Consider the following 19,909-nt stretch of genomic DNA (forward strand, 5'->3'; position numbering starts at 1 on the left):
GCACGTTTAATGTTAAGACTAATTGGCCAAAGTTTATGGCCAGAAGATTGGCAGCAAAGCTATTGCATTAAATGAAATTGAGACCATTTACCCTAAAAAGTTAAAAGGCACAGGACAGACAAACAGGAGCCCTTTCATCCTCTTGGGATTTTTTGTGCAGCCAGGATTGCTTTCTTGCCCTTAGCACTGGTCAGTCTGGTGCTGACCCTTGGCCACCAGCCTGGCTGGGAGTCCCATGGGCAGACCATGAGAAGAGGGGAAGTGCTATGAAATCTAGAAGTCTCTGCCGAGGTATTCTGGTGCCTGAAGGTGCAGAGGGGCATTTAGTGGCCTTTCAAAAGTTCATAAGTACGTTGGAAGGAGAGAAGAGGAACATTCCCATCTTGGGGATTGAATCTGAAGAGACTGACCCACCTTGAGGCCTTGGAAAACCTCACCAGGCACCTCTCTATGTCTAAGCTCCTAAATATATTGGAAAATCTGCTCCAATGTAATTATTACTTCTTTTGAGCAGTTTCTGCCCGCCCAGGGCTGGGAATGGAGTCTCAGCTGAGTCCCTTCTTGCTGTGTGAAACTGCTGCCATACCACTACAGTGTGAGAGAGATACAGACCCCAGGGAAGACAAATTACTCCTCCAGCATGTTTCCAACTGACGTTGATTTGCAATAGGGCTGTCAACAGCGACTGGAGAGCCCTGATCCTGGAAAACAATATGTCAATTGCCTGGGTTGGTTTTAATTCTTTAATCCTTTGTCTGCAACCTAATGTGTTGCAGCATTGCTTAGAGATGAGATGTGCTGCTGCTGCTCCCCTCTCGCTGTTCTGGAGGGTGGGGTCTGCCTGGCCAGGTCCAAGAAGATCTGGGGAGACGGCCTGTACTGTTTGAAAGCTGCACAGACCTGTAAGTCAGTTGTATTTATATAATTTTGTCTGTCTCTTTCTACATCTGAATTTTAAACATCCGTTATAAGGCAATACTGCTTTTAGTGGTGAGCCAAATTTTTCTTTTAAAACACATGTTCCCTCCAGTCTTAGTACTTTATTTCCTTTGTTCTGATTTATTGCTGTTGCCTTACCATATGTGCTAGGCACAGAGGAGAAAAACTACCAAACCCAAAAAACAGCCCTCTCTACTCCCTCCGAGACCACATACATCAGGATTAACACACTGAATCTATTATATCAAGTGATTCAACAGTGAACTAACTTACCTCTAATTTCTTAGCTGCCTCCAAGCAGATATGCTGATGAAGAGTGAGTGTAGGCTAATAATGTGAAGATTATGGTAAACCCAGTGAAAGTTGCTGTGGGGACCTGAAAATTGGGGTAGATGCTAAATCTGGAGAATGATAGTGAGATTAAAAAATAAAAATTGTTAACTGCATTTTCTAAATAGGGATTTTGTGGATATCAGTTTTTATGTGCCTTTTATCAATACCTAAAACGGCCTTATTTGTCAAAGGATGAACTCTCTTCCACAAAATAAAGGCAACCTTTTTGTATCTCAGGGTAAGCATCAAGCAGCTGAGGCATGCAATTGCTGGTCACTTGGTGGGGGGAAGAAAATAAAAAAACTCAGCTGTTGCTATGAGGTTTGTAAAGCTGTTTGAGATAGAAAAGTTCTATCAAAGTTTGCTTTCTTGGAGGTTGTTCAGCCTTGACAATAGCAGAAGGCTGAATTATTTTCATTGGTATTTATACTAAAGTTAGCTCCATGTTTTCCTCCTCAAACGCAAAGCGATAATGCAGAGGTTGAGCTGTGGCTGTGTCAGATGGACTTCAGCAAAGGAAAACTGATTTGGTACTATGGGATGTCTGTGGCACCCACCTCCTGTACCCTCAGGCACACCTAGGAAATGCCTGAGTCCATACTCATAACTGGTTTTGTTAATTCTGTAAAAATTTATGTATTCATATTGGAGTTTGTAACTCAGTCAACACGTATTGGATGTGTGGTGTTGTGGCCAGGTGATGGTGAGAGACCTCCTCCTGCAAGGACCATGGTGGAAATTGTGACCGACTGGCTGCATTATCTGTGAGGGTTTCCAAGATGGAGTTTGTGTAAAATCCCCACTGGCCACTCTCACGGCTGTGCTTCGCTATCTGCACCAAGAGCAGAGCTGCTGGCTGCTTCAGGCAGTACCTGTGTGCCATGTCAAAGTGGCTGCTACCAGCATTGCACAGGATTTGGGGATTTTGTGAGTTGGTGGTTGCCACTGAGTTCAGAGATGTAGGAATGAAGCCTCTCTTTGTAGAAGGACCGCTTGTGTTCCCAGTGGCAGTGCTAGCAGGGTGCTGGGATACACTTTCCTCCGAGAACGCCATAGGCTTTACAAAAGGCGAAGTGGTGAAACGCATTGTGTCCCAATGCTCTGTGAACATAAAGGTCAAACAAAGCTAAGCGATCACAAGGGAAGGGATGTCCTGGCAGAGGGAAACACTCTTAATACTTGCTTTCTTAACACTTTCTTCCTATCCATAAACCAGCTCGACGGCAACTTGTGCTCTGTCGGGTATACACGCATCGTTGTTTGAACTGATGTATCACGAGCTGCTTTTCTTTACTCGTGTTTTCCCTTTGAGGCAGGCTATTGATGTGAAGCTCGTTGTCATATTCAGGCCTGTTAACTGTGTTACTTAACAAAAGAGAGCATTCAAAAGCCTGCTCAGAGGCATATTTGTCTTCCCGCCCTCCCCCCCCCTCTCGTTTTGCTAGGAAAACTGGTTTCCATTTAAAAATGTTTTACAGCATCTGCTCTCTTGAAACCAATATGAAGCAACACCAGTGATTGCAGCTAGTTGCAACATCTCATCTTGCTAGATGCAGGCACATTGTGTTACAAGTGGTGCAGCTAGTGAAACCTCTCTGAAGGAAACCTACGGAGACCTGTCTAGCTGGGGGGATTGTTAACTCATCGAAGGTGAGCTGAAGACCCAATTTCACTTGGTTTCTTTGAATAGCGAGCTGTACATACTCGAGCCAAGTTCAATGAACTGAAACTTCAGTAAATCTACATCTGAATTTGAAAGAATTTGGGCCAATAGGTTGGGTTTAGTGAAAACTAAGTCAAACTTTGACCCCAAACGAGCAAAGCTTTCTGATTTTTAACATCTCTTGAGGATTCAGTTAAACCAGGATGTCAGAGACGGTGATGTCACAGAAACTCAGTGCTGATGTCTCATTTAAATCTTAATTAAGTCTCACTTAAATCCTGCGAGATCAAATCCTAATATAAAATGGCCAGACCACTGCTTTGATGAAACTCGGAGCACAAAAACTGTAAAATATGTATCATTGAGCATGTTTATAATCATAATAATCAAATGATTTTAGACTGCTTTCAGGAACAACCAAACAGTGCTTCAAGCAGTGTACTTGGTACCAGAGTCCAGTAAATTATTTGTATTAGCATGGCTTGCGAGGTTCTTGGAAGCTTTCCCAAAGGGCAAACTCTGTTTTGCTTGGGGAGAAAAAGGCAAACCATGCTTGCCTGCTTGAAAATGCTCATGAGAAGATCTTTCTCAGAAAGACTTCAGAGCATTGGGCCCTCTTTTTGTTTTCTTAGAAAACAGGAAATGAATTTTAGCTCTGCAGTTAACTTGATTTCTTGTGTGACTTGCTTTCTACCATCACTTTTAGGTTCTGGAATGCTACAGAAATTATCTGAGGGCATTTTCAACACTTCAAAATTAAAATCAAATTGTTGAAATTGTGCCAGCATTTAAATGAAAATTATTTTCTTTAAACAAACACTTGAGGACTTTCAGTATTTTTTTTAATCACAAGAGCATTCTTAACCTAAACACCTTTTCTTTGTGGTTTTTCAAGGATCCAGTCTGCACTGCTAAAGCCAGATGTGTCTTAGGATGTAATCAAATTCAAGATCTTTTTAGCCAAAAACTAGATGAGCAGGGAGTGCTAGTTTTTCACACAGCACAAACGCATAAGTGGGTGTAACTGCAAATACCGTCTCTGCCTCTGTGCCCACAGAAGTGTCTGGGCAGCAACACCAGTGCAGGCTTCTGCTGTGTGGAGAGGGGTCAGGAGTGGGGCTGCGCATCTGGGGCCTGTGCTACTCACGGCAGCAAGCGGGAAATAACGGAGGCAGGAGCCGGCTGTAAAATTTGCTGCTGTGCAGATGCCCTGATACTCAGCGTTCCAGGCAGCGGAGACGAGAGAGCCATAGAAGCTGCTGCAGATTGATAAGGGAGGGTTAGGACAGCCCTTGCATTGTTGGGAGGCTTTGGTGAGCCTCAGGAGATGTTGCATGTAGCCAGAGAGTGAGTCTGGGTACCAGGAGCAGCACCTGGTCTGGAGCTCTGAAGCACTGGAGTGTCTATGTGGAGCTCTTCAGACACGCAGGATGTGGCTGGTGCTCGATCTTTTCCCATGCGATGGGGTGTAGCTGGCCCTGAGGTGTTTCATGGGCTCTAAAGCCTCTCAGGCACAAGTTGGGCTTGAGCTGCAAATCAGAGCAGCCAGAAGCTGCCTTGTACCCTGCTGGCAGAAACCTGGAAATGCGGGGACTGGTGTTTCTGTCAAAGTCTATCTAGGCCAGTGTCTCATCCCTGACAGAGGCCAGCAGCAGCTGCCTAGGAGAAGAGTTTGAGAACAGGATGTGTGTGTGACAAGATCATTGCCTGATGCTCTCTGATAGCGCGGGGATTTTTAGAAGCAAAGTATTTCCATGGGGCTCTGTGACCCTGTCCTTCTCTAAGAAGACCCCAGACCAAGTTCCTTGTCCAGGCTCTGAGTGCCAACCCTGCTGCCTGTCCATGGGGGAAGGTTTCTAGCAGTGATGTGTTGAAAGCATGTCCCTCAGTGCAGGAGCTCCTCTTGGGGGACAATTGCTGTCCCTCGTTGACCTTTCAGCCTAGAATAAGGCCTTGCTCTAGCCCCAAGGCAGGTGTTTGGTTACAGTTGCGGAGTGGTAGCTGGCTGGGGGAAGGGGAAAGTAAACCGATGTCTATAAAGGCAGCAGTTGAGGATTTTTTGCCATCATTTCATAGGTGGAGTTGGGAGAAGAAGGAAAACACCTTCAGGTAAAGGAAAATAGCCTGGTGGATGCCAGCTGAGGGTATGTTCCTTCATTATTACTGCCTCTGACAGCCCAGGAGGACTGAACAGGATATTTTTCTCCTTTGGAGACCAGAAGTAGGACTGCTTGAGGAGTACGTACCCTGCTTTGACAGACACTGTCCTGTCTGTGTGTAGTAAATGAAGGAGCCTGAAAACAGTTCCCCTCAGCAACACAAATTACTTGGTGTTATCGACTAACTGCAGATCTTGTATGTTAGCAAAAAAATAACATAAATCCTTCCTGATGACCCGGTGACACATGCCTTTTGGTCAGCGGCAGGTCAGGGAACCAGTACTGTATGTGTGCTATCAGAAAGGGTGTGGAGCAGGAAGCATCCCCTGTGAGAACTGGGGTGGGTTTTTATATCTTGGGTGCTATTGGTTACACTCGATCCATCAACAAATGCTTTTAACAAGTGCTGTTATTCCTTTGGATATCCTGCAAGGGACGTGTGTAAGTACACGTGACCATGCAGCATGTGCGGTCCCGAGGCTTTGACGTTTTTCTCCAATATATTGGATTTTCTGGTATTCACTTTGAGATTAACTACATTACAGAAGGCTGCCTACAAGATAAATTTCCTATTAAAAGTGTTCCGATAACCCCAGCTTCCCTAGCCTTTTCCTGTGGCAATAAGTACCCTCTTTAAAGAGCTAGTAGTGGGGGGAAATGTTGTAAGTCTTAAGAGACCTCTCCCTGTGTGTAACCTTAAGTTACAACACTGTGATCTAGAGAAGCTACAAACAAAAAAGAGCTGCATAAAACCTTTTCAGCCCTATGGACATGGCAGTCCTTCAGACTACGACTCCAGAATACTCTTCTCCAATACGTACTGCCACATATTGTGGAGGTAATGCTGTTACCCTCAGCTGGCTTTTCCATAACTATCTGTCCCCAGCCTCGCTGGGGCTGGAACTGCGGAGATGTGAGTGGAGATAGGATCTCCCAGAGGCTTATGTTGGCCAGGAAAATGCTGGCGTGGAAAAGGATGTGGAGCATGTCCAAATAAAAAGAGTCTGGAAGGAGTTTGTGATGGTCTGTTATTTCATTATTAGGTAGGAGATACGAAATTTCCTTTTCCAGATGAGCACATTTCATGTTTTGCATAAGACAGCAATTGCTTCTTGTAAGAGTTAGCATTTCTGCTAATTTAATGAGTTAGCCTTTCAATTAACTGCATCAGTTATTGCAAAGGCCTTTTTCAAGTTCCACAAGCATGTTTTAGACCTCTTGATAAAGCCGGTAGGATGCTGGACTTTCACAAGTAGAAAGACCTCCAAAAGTATGCAAGTTATTTCTGGCATGTTGTATTCTCAACATGTCAAGGAAACATGGATTATTTTTACACAAACAGGCAAATCAAAATGGTTCCTTAGCAAGCTCCCATGAATGTTCTTGGGTCCTGAGAAAGAAAGAAAAAAAAAAAAAAAAAGAAAAATAATTGCTTCTGAATTAGGTTTCTTAGATGGATCGTGTTGTCACACATTCAGAAGTTCATTTGCACCAATTTGGTGGAGGAGGATGGAAGGAGTAAAGGATAAAACAGAAGGAAAAAGCGAGGGCCAGTAATTAATTTGGATATTTTATCTTTGAAATTTGGATATTTGATCTTTGAGTGGACTTATTTTTTTTCTCCTTACTGTGAATTTATCTTCAAATGTAGACCATGACAAACTGCAGACACTTTTGGAAGTTCTTTTTAATAGCTGTTAATTGAAAGGTGATGTGTAGGTGTTGAGAGGAAAAGAATGTCTGGAGCTGAACAGGCCTGTGTGGAAAGAACGCGCCAATGTCTTGCTGAAAAACACAAAGCAGTGCAGCAGCGAGATTACTGGAGTGTCCTAAACTCTCTTGACATTGCAGCACACAAACTGGGCTATACGCTTTGCAAATATTGGAAGCTGTTTTGAAACTCCCTATTAAGGATTACAAATGCTGACTGCAGTTTCTAGGCAAATGTAATTAGATATCACCGCTATGGCCTCAGCTCTGTGTTTTATATCTGAGCTGGCATTGCTGTGTAAGGTCCTTATGCATTAGATTACCTCAGCCAAAACCAAGTTATGACGCCCACCAAAGCTGAAGCCTGTGATTAAAGTAAAAAAAAAAGCACAGCATTTTTTAATTTCAGTATAGAAAAGCATCTTCCCACACAGCGAAGGGGCTTTTTAATGGAAAAGCATGCATAAACATTGATACTTAACATGCATCCTCATCCATAGTTGCTTCTCTGGGTGGTGTTTGTACTGGTTCAATACCGATGCCCAAATTCAGGAATAGCACTTGTTGCTTGGGCTTGGTAGAGCCACCTACGTCAAGGTTTGTTTTGGCCCAACTAGTGTCATTAATTCTTACGTAGATGCATGTCAATAATTATTGATAATTATACCTTTTCTCACTGTAAGGGTAGTTCTTCTGCAAATACTTTATAGCAGGAATAATACCAGGAAAACTAAAAGGGAAAAGGACATTTTTGTGTGATCAAAACCTCCAGCAACTGAGCGTTCTTACAGGTATGTTGATGGCTAGTGCAAGAGAGCGAGTGCTGCTGCGTGATGTACGTTGTAGCTACATGAAATGAAAGTTCGCACTGCCTTCTCTTTTTTCCTTTTTTTTTTTTGACCTTGCATTTAACATTTGCCCTCTCCTCTGACGAGCAGCAAGAAGGAGCTTTGAATGTGGTGCCAGCACAACAGCAGAGGGAGAGAAACTGAGACAAGTACCTCTGATACAATTAATAGGTGATGCTGCTACTTCCTATTTTTCCTCTGAAACTCCACTCCTGAGTATTTCAGCTAAATCCTAAGTTTTCTTTTTAAGCGGAACATCTAGCAAGTTAAAACTCAGCACCAGAAGGAGGTCCTAAGGTGGGGTTTGCTCCAGCTTTCCTGCTGAGCAACCCTTTACGAATTGCTGCTAAAAAAATGTCAGAGAGGATGGTAGTTGCTCTGCTGTCACGTGGGCTGAGACAGCGCAGAACCTGCTTAGCATTCTTGAAGGGAAATTATCCAGTGCTGCAACTCACAATTTATAATTGGTTGCATATTAATATCCAAAAAAGGCAATAAAATCCACTGTGTGTTTAAAAAAAAAAAAAAAGAACTAAGTAGGAGTATTACAAGCTGAGCAGTGAAAATCTGGAAAACTCCTTGGCTGGAGCAGAGCTGTACGCAGAGCTGTTTCTCCCTTAATTACAAGCAATTTTAAATCATCCCCTTCCTTCAAAGAAGGATTTTGTTCAGCATTTGTGTTAATTTTAATCTTGCTAACGTGATACTCTCTTGGAACCTCTCCCTTGTGTCGTAACAGCAAGACGTGCTGCCTCTTTTGTCCCTGCCGTTTGGGAAACGCACAGCTACTGCTGCTTGTCACTGCAGTCCTGGGGGTTGTTACTACCAATATGCCACCCTTTAAAGGAAAAGAAAACAGAACAAAACCCAACAGCAGCAGGTTTTTTTCCCCAGAGTTCACGTTTATTGTAGTATTTAAGCTAGACGGTACAAGTGCGTCATGAAAATCAGGGGTTTAAAATGTATAGTGCTGTATTGTAGTGGAAAGCTTGTTATTCAGCATACTAATTATTTCTGAGTCACTGTATTTATGAAATGTCGTGTAATAACTGCCTCACCACAATGCAAAGCAAATAGTGCAAAATCAGGCGGTTTATTATTTTGACACTTTAGTGTATAAAACATATTCCCGAGTCTCATGGGGAGGGGAGGCTACTGGGAATGAGACTGGCTTTATGACTTCTAAAAAATGACATTAAATTTCATAATCTGTAACATTCCATATATACGGTCCATGCTGCGCATTTTATTACAGCCTCAGTGGCTTATATTACAAGAGTCAGCTGCAAAGAGAAAACGTCCAAAGACTGGTTTGTGGAACAGGGGGGCACAGCATGGTAAAACCTTACAGTGCACACATCAAAGCCCTTGGGACGAGCTGTAATTGCCCACCTGGGCCATGCTGGGACACCAGAATTTACCCAAAGCTTTTTGTGTTTCAGGACGGATTGCAAAGCCCTTGCTGAAGGAGGCTTTCTGGCCAGCGCTTGTCACTGGGGGGTAAGTTTGGGTTTTTGTCGAGCCCTGTGTGAACCACCCGTTAACTCCAGAGTAACTGGGAGGCCTTGAGTGTCTATGAGTGACAAACTGGGAGTGAGCACAGCGAGGAAGGAGGACTCCAAGCTCCAAGTGGGCTTTTGAGTAGTCCCATGTGGTCTCTGAGAAAAATGGGTGGATGCTTACCAGAACATGTGATTTCATAAAATATTGTGCATAAATCCAGGCCTTTTGTGCTCCTTTGCAAGCTTGCTTGGTGTTATAAAAGTTGTGGGTTGTGTGCGTGGAAGCTGGGAGAAGTCTCTGTTGACAGCAGTTAGGCAGCATCTTTCTGGCAAGGGACAAGTGGTGATGAAGCAGCCACAGCTTCAGAAAACCTCAAATTGTCACTGAAAATAAGAGAAAGCCACTGTTGGGTGATGGTGGCAGGTGTCTGGCAGCCAGGCATCTCACTGCACGATCTGGACATAGCATTAGCCTGTTCCCTTCTGACATGGAGCTGGTGCTAGCAGCCTGCTGGAGACGTGGCAGTGTGCCAGAGCTGCCAGCCTGCTCGAACATGTACACGAATACAGGATGGGGCCCTGAAACTGTGGTGGAGCTGGCTGGGTCCTGCTGTATCTGGATTTACAGCTGTTGGCAGACTCCAGTGACACATCTTCTCCTTGGTGCTTTACTTGTCGGCATTAAAAAATTACAAGGAGTGTGATCTACCATACATTTTGCTGAAAGTGATGAGATGATTTTCCCTTTCTGTATTAGGATATCATTTTCTTCATTTCTGATAGAGACACATAGTCTTCAGGCTATTAAACTACAAATTTTGTTTAATTTTTCTGTGAGCTTTTATGCTTGTTGTGATTCTCAAGGTCTTGCAAAATGATGATTTGACTAAACTAAAGCTTCATGGCAAAAGAAATTTTGTTAATGAAACGAAAGTGAAATAATGATTTTTACCATGCCAGGGGCATGGCTACTCTGACTTCCTTTTCCTTTCATGTTCCAAGTGCAAGAAAGGTATCAACAGCTGGTACACAGAGGTAGGAGGCTTTCACTCATGTTTAAGGCTCCATGTTGTATATCTTTTCTGACTTTTCTATAAATAAAAACAGCTACAAGAATGCCTCTGGCTATTATATCCAAGGATAAGTATTTGAGACACATGAGAGATGCTCAGGGAATTGATGTCTTCAGGAGAAAAAAATTGTCCTGAGATCAATTTCCTGATTCAATAGCGAAGTCCTCATATCATACAAAATGTAATGAGATTGTCTGTGGCTCTAATAAAATCTTGATTTTTTTCCACCAAGCTTTCATCTATAAAAATCAAATTTATCCAGCATTAGTCTGCATTTTGAAAGGGATAGGATTTTTTTGAAATAGATATGATAGTAATCCTTTATGGTACATTAATATAGGAGAACAATAATTTGTTGCATTTTCTTTACACAGAAACAATCAGCTGGGAGATGTGCATAATAATTGTCTTTGTCCTTCATTGTCACAGGCCATTAGCTAATGAATTTAAGCTGTACTTGGCTCTTGGTCCAATAAGAAAACTACATTAGAGATCTTGTAGCCTTGATGTTCCATAAAACCTTTCAGTGGGTTTTATTTTAGCTTCACTGACGTGATGCTGCCATGGACTGAGGAATGCATCATGGTTTTGCGGTAAGCAATGAAGTCAACGTTGTCTGATGTAGCGGGTCAAGCAAACTGAAGCGCACCTACAGTTATTAAAGCTGCCAGATGCCACAGGCTCTTTGTTTGGTTCCTTATAATTTAGCCAAACTTCTCAGGCCTATTTTTGTGACTGTTTCAGGTTCATCTTTTGGGTGGGAAGACTTGCTAAACCCAGTTCAGCTACTCTAAGATTGATGGTAGGGAAAGTAAGTAGTTTTGGCAATGCTTTAAATAAGCAATAGGAGCAGGTAACTGTAAATTGAGCTGTTTTACCTCCTTTGCAGTTTGCTCTCTCAACTAGAAGGCTGGCAAAGAAAATGCTGTGATGGAAGAAGTGCTCTTCACTGTCCTGAGAAAATCCACTCACATTCTGGCTATTTGCAGAAAAAGATAGTATGCGAATGTGTGACAGAATTTGTTTAGCAATTGCAATTGTTCCCCCCCCCCCCCACCACCACCACCCCCCCGCCAAATGATTTTAGCCTACTGGAAAGGGAACTGCATTAGAAATCACAAAACCCAGAGTGCAAGTCTTTTCTTTCCTGTTGGCTGTTTGCAGCGTATCTTGGTCTGTCGCAAAGTGCCTGGGTATTTTAATCCTACTTTTAAAGGTGGGTAACGAGTATTGTTACGCTTTTGTTGCAGAGAGAACTGAGAGGCTGCACAGGCTAACCTTTGGCAGAGCTGGGACGGGATGCCACTTTCAGACCTTTAATCAAAATGCTTCTCTACATGTGTCATTTGTGTGCTTGGCTGGGACCCCACTGCTCCTCCCACACATCAGAAGGACACGGGAGGCCTCTTCCTGCAGCTCCATCTTCCCTCAGCTGTCCTAGGCCAGCTCTTGGGAGCTGCTGCTGCCGCGTTGGGCACCCGTATCTGCCACCAGGCACTGCAGAGCGGAGCTTGAGCCATGGCACAGAGAAGCAGCAGGATTGCTCTGCGGGGTGCCAGCTGCTGCCGAGCCATACCGGACCACACCAGTACCCCGGCTATGCTGTCCTTTTCCCCATCTGCGTCACAGCTGGGAAATGACACACCATTCCTGCTGCTTCATGGGTTTTGCCTGCTCCCAGGAAAGACAGAACCCCCAGGTTCAGTTGGGTTGCTGCCACCTTTGGGCTGCCAGAATGGTGTGCAGAACATCAGGAGCCAGAGACAACATCCATACTACTGTCATTTGTGTTGGGTATCTTATCGGTAGCAGAAAAAGGCCCTGAAACTTCTAGGCAATACTTTGTATCTTAACTTTGAGCTCTCAGATGTCTTAGATTTGGCAGAAGAACGGATGAGTGTGTGATACACACCTGCTACCTGCAGAGGCTCTCAGGAGAGCAGTTGTGGTGTAATTCTGCGTCTGTTCAGGGATTATTGTTGCTGTACAAGCTGCAACACCACTGCATTCGAGGGATGGCTGTGGTGAAACAGTGGTCGAGTTTTGTTGTGTCACATAGAGAGAGATGGTGCCAGACAGCCGGCAGCACAGGCTATTTCACCTGCAAAGTGGTGTGAGAAATGAGCTGTGACTGCCTCTCCTGTTAACAGGCAACACTTGCTCCCTTACCTCTTATTATCTCCGTAACCAGCGTCTGAGGCTTCCATGGCCTGTGGACCCCCATTTGGTGGTACCGTCTGCCTACTCGGGCAAGTGTTTTCATGGATAGTGCAGGAAATGTTCTGAATGCTATATCCAAAAAATGTGATGCCTCAGTGTAAAATGAGTATTGCTTGCAGCAGAATAAGTGGCTAGAAAACTTGGGTGCTCTGAGGCGCGCAGAGGGCAGGTGCCAGATAGCAGCGATCACCCATTTTTCTAAACCAGCAACACTTGCAGCCCTACTGACAGAGGTTGATTCACACTAGAAGTAAATTCAATATGCATGAAAGGACTCTTGTTCTTCTTCAGCGGAGAGCATAAAGAAAGACTGTCAGACAAACTAATCTCTCTCTGATAGTTTTCTTTTCAACATCATTGAACTGTCATTTCTCCTGGGCTTTGCCAGAATGTTTGATATATCCGTTGTTTCCCAAAACAGACAGATTTTGCTAGCTTGGATGATACAGGAATTTTTGCCAGGAAGAGAGATGCTGAGATGCCTTTACCAGTCTTTTGCTGCTGTTGTGTAGGTTTGCTGAGGTTCAGAGCTCTGGTTAGAGATGAAAGGAAGGTATCTTGGTGACTGATTAGGTTGCATCTCTGAGTGCAGCCATGGAATCGTTCCCAGCGCTTGCCCTGGGCTAGGAGCACATTTGCTGGGGTTTGAGGATTCTACTTTTTCTGGAGATAAACCCATTTATGCCCCCCGATCTTTAATTTCAAAACTAGTGATTCAAGATGGCCCTAGACACCACCGTGTCACCTGGCTGCAGTTAGAAAGTAGCCCAGACTAGATTCCCTTTTTCTGATTGTCTGTCTGCAGAGCTGGCAAAGCGTTCGCTCCTTCTAGGCATGCATGAAGAGTCAGTAAGATTCCTAAAACTATTCATTGAAAAAAAAAACCCCAAACCTGAATGTCCCTTCCCAAGACTGTGGATGAAAGATTTCTACATTGAGTAACTTCCTCCTTCAGCTGGGGACTCCTGGAGGAATCTGCCAGAGGGATACACGGTCAGTAAGGCTGCATGTCCTCCACAAGCTCTTGCAGAGTTTAACAAAAAAGAGATTCTGAAGAGAGGCAGACCGGAGGAACACAAACACCACCATGATCTGGCAAAAGGAGTCCTACATCCCATTTGTAATAAACTCTTAACGTTATTTTTTTTTCTAACTCTGCTTCATCCATCCACTCCCTAAGTTATCCCTAACTTAACTCCCCAAGTTATCCAATCAATACTATTGGAGAATTTAGGTTATTACCTTAGGTGTTTAGGTGTTTAATATTTTTTTTTCCTTGGAAAAAGTGCTTTTGGAGTCCTTTTTTTTCCTTGGAAAAAGTGCTTTTGGAGTCCTCAGGGCAGCCAGTGAGTCTGTACAGATCTGGAAGGGGCTGAAGAATGGTGGTCCCGTTCAGTAGCTTGGGGTGGTTGGCCCTCTGCGTAAGTGAAAGCACCACATGAATTAGTCAACACTTGCATGTTTTTTTCCTAGTGCAGGGTTGCCAACAGTATATAGTAGGTGGAGTTTGGGGCTGTAAGGAATGCTGGTTTATTTGTTAGAAATGTTTTAATGATTGATTTCCAGACGGATTTCAGCCCACACCCCTGCCGGAGCATACGCACCAGAATGCTCTCTTTGCCGCCATACCAGGACCACCTGCAAGAGGTACCTTTTCTGTGTGGCGTGATGTGTGAGGACCTAATAAGCAAACTTGCACCATTTTATATGGATGGAGTTGAATACAGTGTGGCCGCATGCAGAGTTTTGGAAGCTAACTGTCCCCATGTTTTCTGACAGTGTGACTTCAATATACACAGGTTAAAAACTGCACAGGGAGATTAGTGATCGCTCAAGGTAATACACTAAGTTCAAAATAACTTGCAACACCATTTAAATCCATGTGGGTTATTTCGACATATTGAAGAGCAGTTTCTGAGTCTGCAATTACCTAACTTGGCTGTGATTATTTTGTTTCATTTCCAGATAACTAGAGATTTTTATCTAAACTGGGTGGCTGCTGAAATGTTAAAAGTTAGAGCAGGAAACTTTGCAGTGGGTTTTACAACACAGTTAATTGCTTGTCCTTTCAGAACTGATTCTGTCCACATCATCTCACGCCTGCCCAATGCCACCACCAAAGTCTGCAAACACTTGTCCACTTGCATGTCTTGCCTATGTGAATAGGTCCATGGGGCTCATTTTCATTAGCTGCAACTTTGCTAACTATAAATCTTCTGCAGGACCAAGGCCACACCACGTGTACATATTCCTACTCTGTGCTTGGAGATTCTTTTCATCAAGCTCTAATGTCCTGTTGTATGATGCTTGGGATTCTGGTTGTACAAGTTGTTAGATACAAATTTCCTCTTGGCCTGGTAGGAGCACCGGTTTGCATAATAGATTGTCTTATCACATCTGCAAGGTAATTGCTTCTAGACAGGCTTCCAAGAAGGCCTCAGATTTGATCTATGATGGTCTGTGCATTGCTAATGTCTGTACTCCAAGGAAGCGTACCTCTGTTACTGATGTACTGCGTGGATAACTGATGGTGTAGATCGAAAGTTAACTAGGCGTTCTCTTTAAAGGCGACATATGATACTGTATCTGGGCAAAGAGGAATTTCCTGCATAATCTTTAGAGACAGCTGTATTACATTTTATGATTTCTCTGGCATTTATGCAGTTACGGAAAGGCTTTACATTTTTCCAGTTCAGTATGCTGATTGCATGTCCAGCTACTAATTTTCTATAAACAGGATCTCAGTAGAAAAAAAAAAACTTTATGGGCTGTACAACCTTCACTCCTTTACCTTCCCACCTTTGAATCTGCAGTTTCCTTAGATGCCTCCATGAAGCATCTACAGCTGGTTAAACCGAGATTTAACATATCCAGCGTCATGTAGAATGGGTGTGTGTATGGGAGCTAGGAAGCAAGTCTTCCTCTGAATTTGCTCCATCTCTTGTTTTCTTCCATAGCCCTTAGAAAAGGATCTTTCTGTTCTTAATCTCTGTCTGTGGAGAAAAAGTCTCACTTTCTCACTTGTGCTGCCATACCTATCTGAGATGCTTTTTCCAAACCCTAGCCAGAGGTTGCTCCCTGTCTTTTGCTTGTCTAAAGTTTGTCCCTTTCACTTTCAGTTATCTACGCAGAGTGTTGGTGGTTGTCTAACAAGCAATTAGGTTATGAAAAAAGTATATATTTAAAAAGAAGCCCATGGTTAAAGTTGAAAAAACTGTAGAAAAGAAGAAAAAAAAATTATTACAATAAGAAAGAGTAAACAGTTCTAGAGAATCAAGCTCACTGTTTATGAAGGTCATCTTAAATTAAATTAATAGCTTGTTTATTTGGTAAGAAATCATAGAATTGTTTAGGTTGGAAAAGACCCTTAAGATCATTGAGTCCAACCATTAACCTAGCGCTGCCAAGTCCACCACTAAACCATGTCCCTCAGCACCACATCTACACGTCTTTTAAATATCTCCAGGGATGGTGCCTCAACCACTTCCCTGGGCAGCCTGTTCCAATGCTTGATAATCCTTTTGGTGAAGAAACTTTTCCTAATATCCAACCTAAACCTCCCCTGGTGCAACTTGAGGCTGTTTCCTCTGGTCCTATCACTTGTTACTTGGGAGAAGAGACCGACCCCCACCTGGCTACAGCCTCCTTTCAGGTAGCTGTAGAGAGCGATAAGGTCTCCCCTCAGCCTCCTTTTCTCCAGGCTGAACACCCCCAGCTCCCTCAGCTGCTCCTCATAAGACTTGTGCTGCAGACCCCTCACCAGCTTTGTTGCCCTCCTCTGGACACGCTCCAGCACCTCAATGTCTTTCTTGTGGTGAGGGGCCCAAAACTGGACACAGCACTCAAGGTGGGGCCTCACCAGTGCCGAGTACAGGGGGATGATCACTGCCCTTGTCCTGCTGGCCACTCTGTGTGATGTTTATTTTAAAGAGAGGGACAATGGCATTCTTTACCTCATTAGTGCTGCAGGATGTCCTATAAAAGCATAATTATATTTTGCAAAATGGCTGGGGAGACCACACAGGAAGGGTATTGAAGAACTGGAAAAGGTACAGGAACACTATAAAAGATCGAAAGCTGTTATTTATGGACAAAGTACAGGCTGCTGCTTTTTTTCTTTATTTTGTTTTCTTTATTTTTTTTCTTTTTTAAGAAGAGAAAAACAGGGGTCACTAAGAGATGTACACAATTCTCAAGGATATCAAAAGGTTAATGACAAAACTTATTCAGAACATCGCAAGCTGACTAACAGGAGAGTTGATAACAAACTTGGAGAAAGCAGTGCTAATGCAGAGTTTGACGATACAGAATAGGGAAATGCTGTCTGTAGTGCGTGGGTCTCCACCATCAATACCCCACCTTTTGTCTTGCCTCCACAGACTGAACTGCACTGCAGCTTCTGCATTTCAGGAATGTGACTCCTGTCCTTGACCTCGTCTGCAGATAAATACAACATGCCCCTTACTGCTGAGTGCTTTGGGAAGAATTTCAGCCAGACAAGAGAGGGAAGATAAAGGAAAAGACAGGTGAGGATGTTTCTCATCTGCTCATTTTGAACCAGGCTGCTTGACTTCGCCTATAAGACTTTGGGCAGTGGGGTTAAGAGGGGCAGGACGGTGAGTGCCTAGTGTCTCTGGGGTGGCATAATGAAGCTGGTCCCAGGAGAGCAAAGGGGCTGTGACATGAGGCTGCCACCGACGGAACTGGCCGTCTGGGTACCCCTTCTGGCACAGAGCCTGGAGGGGCAGCACTGGCTGAAGCACAGCAGGGTCTCACCACATACGAGTGCAGGAGAACAGGAGAATAAAGAATCCTGTCCTGGGCTGGGAACACTGGTCGTTAGGTAAGTACCAAGCTGGCCTGCCTGCCTCGGCCCATGCCAGAGGGTTGACAAAACACAAGCCCACCAGAGTGCCTCCTAAGATCTGCTTCTTTTGCTGGTAAGGGAAGAACAAATTTGTTTGCCTTAAGTGCAACTGAGAATATTGCTGAAATTATATGGTTTTGTTACAGGCTATGATAGTAACTGGGCTATCTAATTCTGCAATGTGGGAATTGTCTTTTCTCGGCTGCCAGTCTCAAAGTCAAGCTTTCATTTCACAAATAAAACGGAGTATTCCACCCTCTCCCCCTGAGTTGTTGCCAGTATCTGGCAGAGGGAATATTCAAAACATTTTTCCCTCCAATACAGAATGGCTGTTGGGTGTCATCAGATCATGTGAAAAGACAGCTGAGTGCAATTTTTCCAGCAAGAAACAAAGGAAGAAGGGAGGATTAAAAAAAATTATTTTGTTGCTGCATACATTTTTATGATGTGCTGTGTGTGTATATATATATATTTAATTACTGTTTGGATGTGAAGAAACAAAGAAGCAGACAAGCGTGCTGCCACAGAACTTGATGAACATTACTTGCTACAGAATTAAATTTTAAGGCATCACACATCAATTAATGACATGTTGGGGACCAGGAGTATGATACTTTACCTGGATTTACTGAGGTCAGTGCAAATTCTCCACTCACTTTGTTAACACAGGATCAAACTTTTGATGGGATCTAGAAATACAAGAAAGTTTAAAACGTAGCAGGTGAGGGTAACCTCATGTGCATAGCCCACTGCCTCAAAAAGCTGAATGCTCTTGCAAATTTGACATGATCCAATTAGTTTATTTCCTCAGTGACATTTCTGCAGGCTCATATACAGAAGGACAGGGAAAGTGAGATTTATAATGATAGCTATTTCTAGCAAAGGTCATTTCTTTATTGGTGAACAACCTGTCCTTAGTCATGCTGATGACGAAGCGTTGAAGGATAAGGGAGAGGCTGTACAGCTTTAAAGCTTAACAGGGAATAACATAAATAGAGCACAGATCATCTTTCTACTTGGACCAGGAGGCTTGCAATCTACCACCATCAGGCCAAAGCCTGGGAGCAGGAGACATAAATCCAGAAAAAACCCCAAATATTGTGATTTCTGTGGAGATTGTGAGGGAGGCTGGATATTTCAGTGTCACCATGGCGGTGGGGGAGGGAGCCACATAGCATGAGCATGTATTTTTGGATAGTGAGGGTGTCCTCGGTGGAACCAGCTGCTTATAAAGAACCGGGTCAGGTTGCTCTGGGGACTCCCTGGTCTGCCCCGCCAACTTCCCAACTCGAGCAGCTCTCAGCATCCTCCTCCACGCCATTTCCAGAGTGACACAGATGAGGCCACGCTCAGATATACACACAAACGCTTCCTCAGCTGTCCCTCCTTAGGCAAGGAAGGCAGCAGTTTTGACTGGAATATAGTTTAAATAGATTGTTTCATACATATTATATATCTTTAAATAGTAAACCAGCATCTGCCTATTCATCACATGACTATTTTTCCTGCTTGCAGAATGGAAGGTCTTTGACACCATACATAAAATGATACATCATTTTTTTCCATAATCAGGAGGACCCTTCAGGCAGTCATGTGAGAGTTGCTCATTCAGCTATTGACCTTAAAAGTCAGTATTATTGACCTTAAAAGTCAGTATTGGGCACTTTGGTGTAACTAGCTTCGCTTGTTTTCATCATCAAGCTCATAATATTGGAGTAAGTAAAAATGTGACTGTTTCCCTAGATTTTGGCTCAGCCTCTGAACTGTGCTCTGTAGCTGAGCTATGGTTTCTGCTGGATCACTGGCACAAATCAGGCTTATGGCTGGCAGGACTCCCCCAGGTCAACATGGGAGTTCCTCCCTGGGCTTCTTCATCCATGCCCTTGCTGATCCCTTTTGGCCAATTATTGGTTCTGCAGGGCTGTCAGCTGCCAACAGAAGTTACAAGAGCTTTTGAGTTGGTCTGGTCTAGGACTCGGTCCAATAACCTGAGAACGCTGCAGTGGCCTCTGGCTTCTAATCTGCAGCTGAAGATCTTGCCCTTCTTTCCAGAGTAATTCCTCACGCCCTTTGAAAACTCCTAAAGCTTTCCCCAAAATTTCAAAAGCTGAGGATTGCTGCTCTTAAAAACTGTAAAATAAAGAGATAATCTGTAGGATAATTGCCTGTGCTACAAGTCTCTCCACACAATGAAGGAAAAAGCAGCCTTATGCTGTGTACTTCTTAGGCCTGGTGTAACTCGAATTCGAAAGCTATGAAGGAAATGGAAAATGTTAATAAATAATGATGTTTGAAACACAAGTCACCGAACAAAGCACCAGACCTTCTGCGTTTATTCCACAGGACAAAGTGTCTATCTCAGTTTGAGGAAAACAAAATCTTGGCCAAAGATATGTGATAGGAATTAGCCTCGATGCTGCACAGTATTCAGAAGATAAATCAAAGAAGCTTACAGATTAACTCCCAGTAATATATACAGAATAAAGACAACTTTTGAAACAAAATCACTACAACTGAATACTTGACATTTACCTGGTATGAGGAACCAAGGATCTCCTCAGGGCCACTGGAATTTTAAATTACCTTGTTTGATCC

General features: G+C 43.6%; 1 long non-coding RNA gene across 1 annotated transcript; it reads left to right on the forward strand.

The window, feature by feature from the left end:
- Nucleotides 1-2,820: 2,820 nt before the first annotated feature.
- On the forward strand, nucleotides 2,821-17,697 carry LOC134512711 (uncharacterized). Its single transcript, XR_010070218.1, has 4 exons — nucleotides 2,821-2,922; nucleotides 9,095-9,152; nucleotides 16,827-16,973; nucleotides 17,639-17,697. It is a non-coding gene; the product is annotated as an uncharacterized LOC134512711 (long non-coding RNA).
- Nucleotides 17,698-19,909: the final 2,212 nt, after the last annotated feature.

Source organism: Chroicocephalus ridibundus, chromosome 3 (assembly GCF_963924245.1).
Source record: "Chroicocephalus ridibundus chromosome 3, bChrRid1.1, whole genome shotgun sequence".
Taxonomy (NCBI): domain Eukaryota; kingdom Metazoa; phylum Chordata; class Aves; order Charadriiformes; family Laridae; genus Chroicocephalus; species Chroicocephalus ridibundus.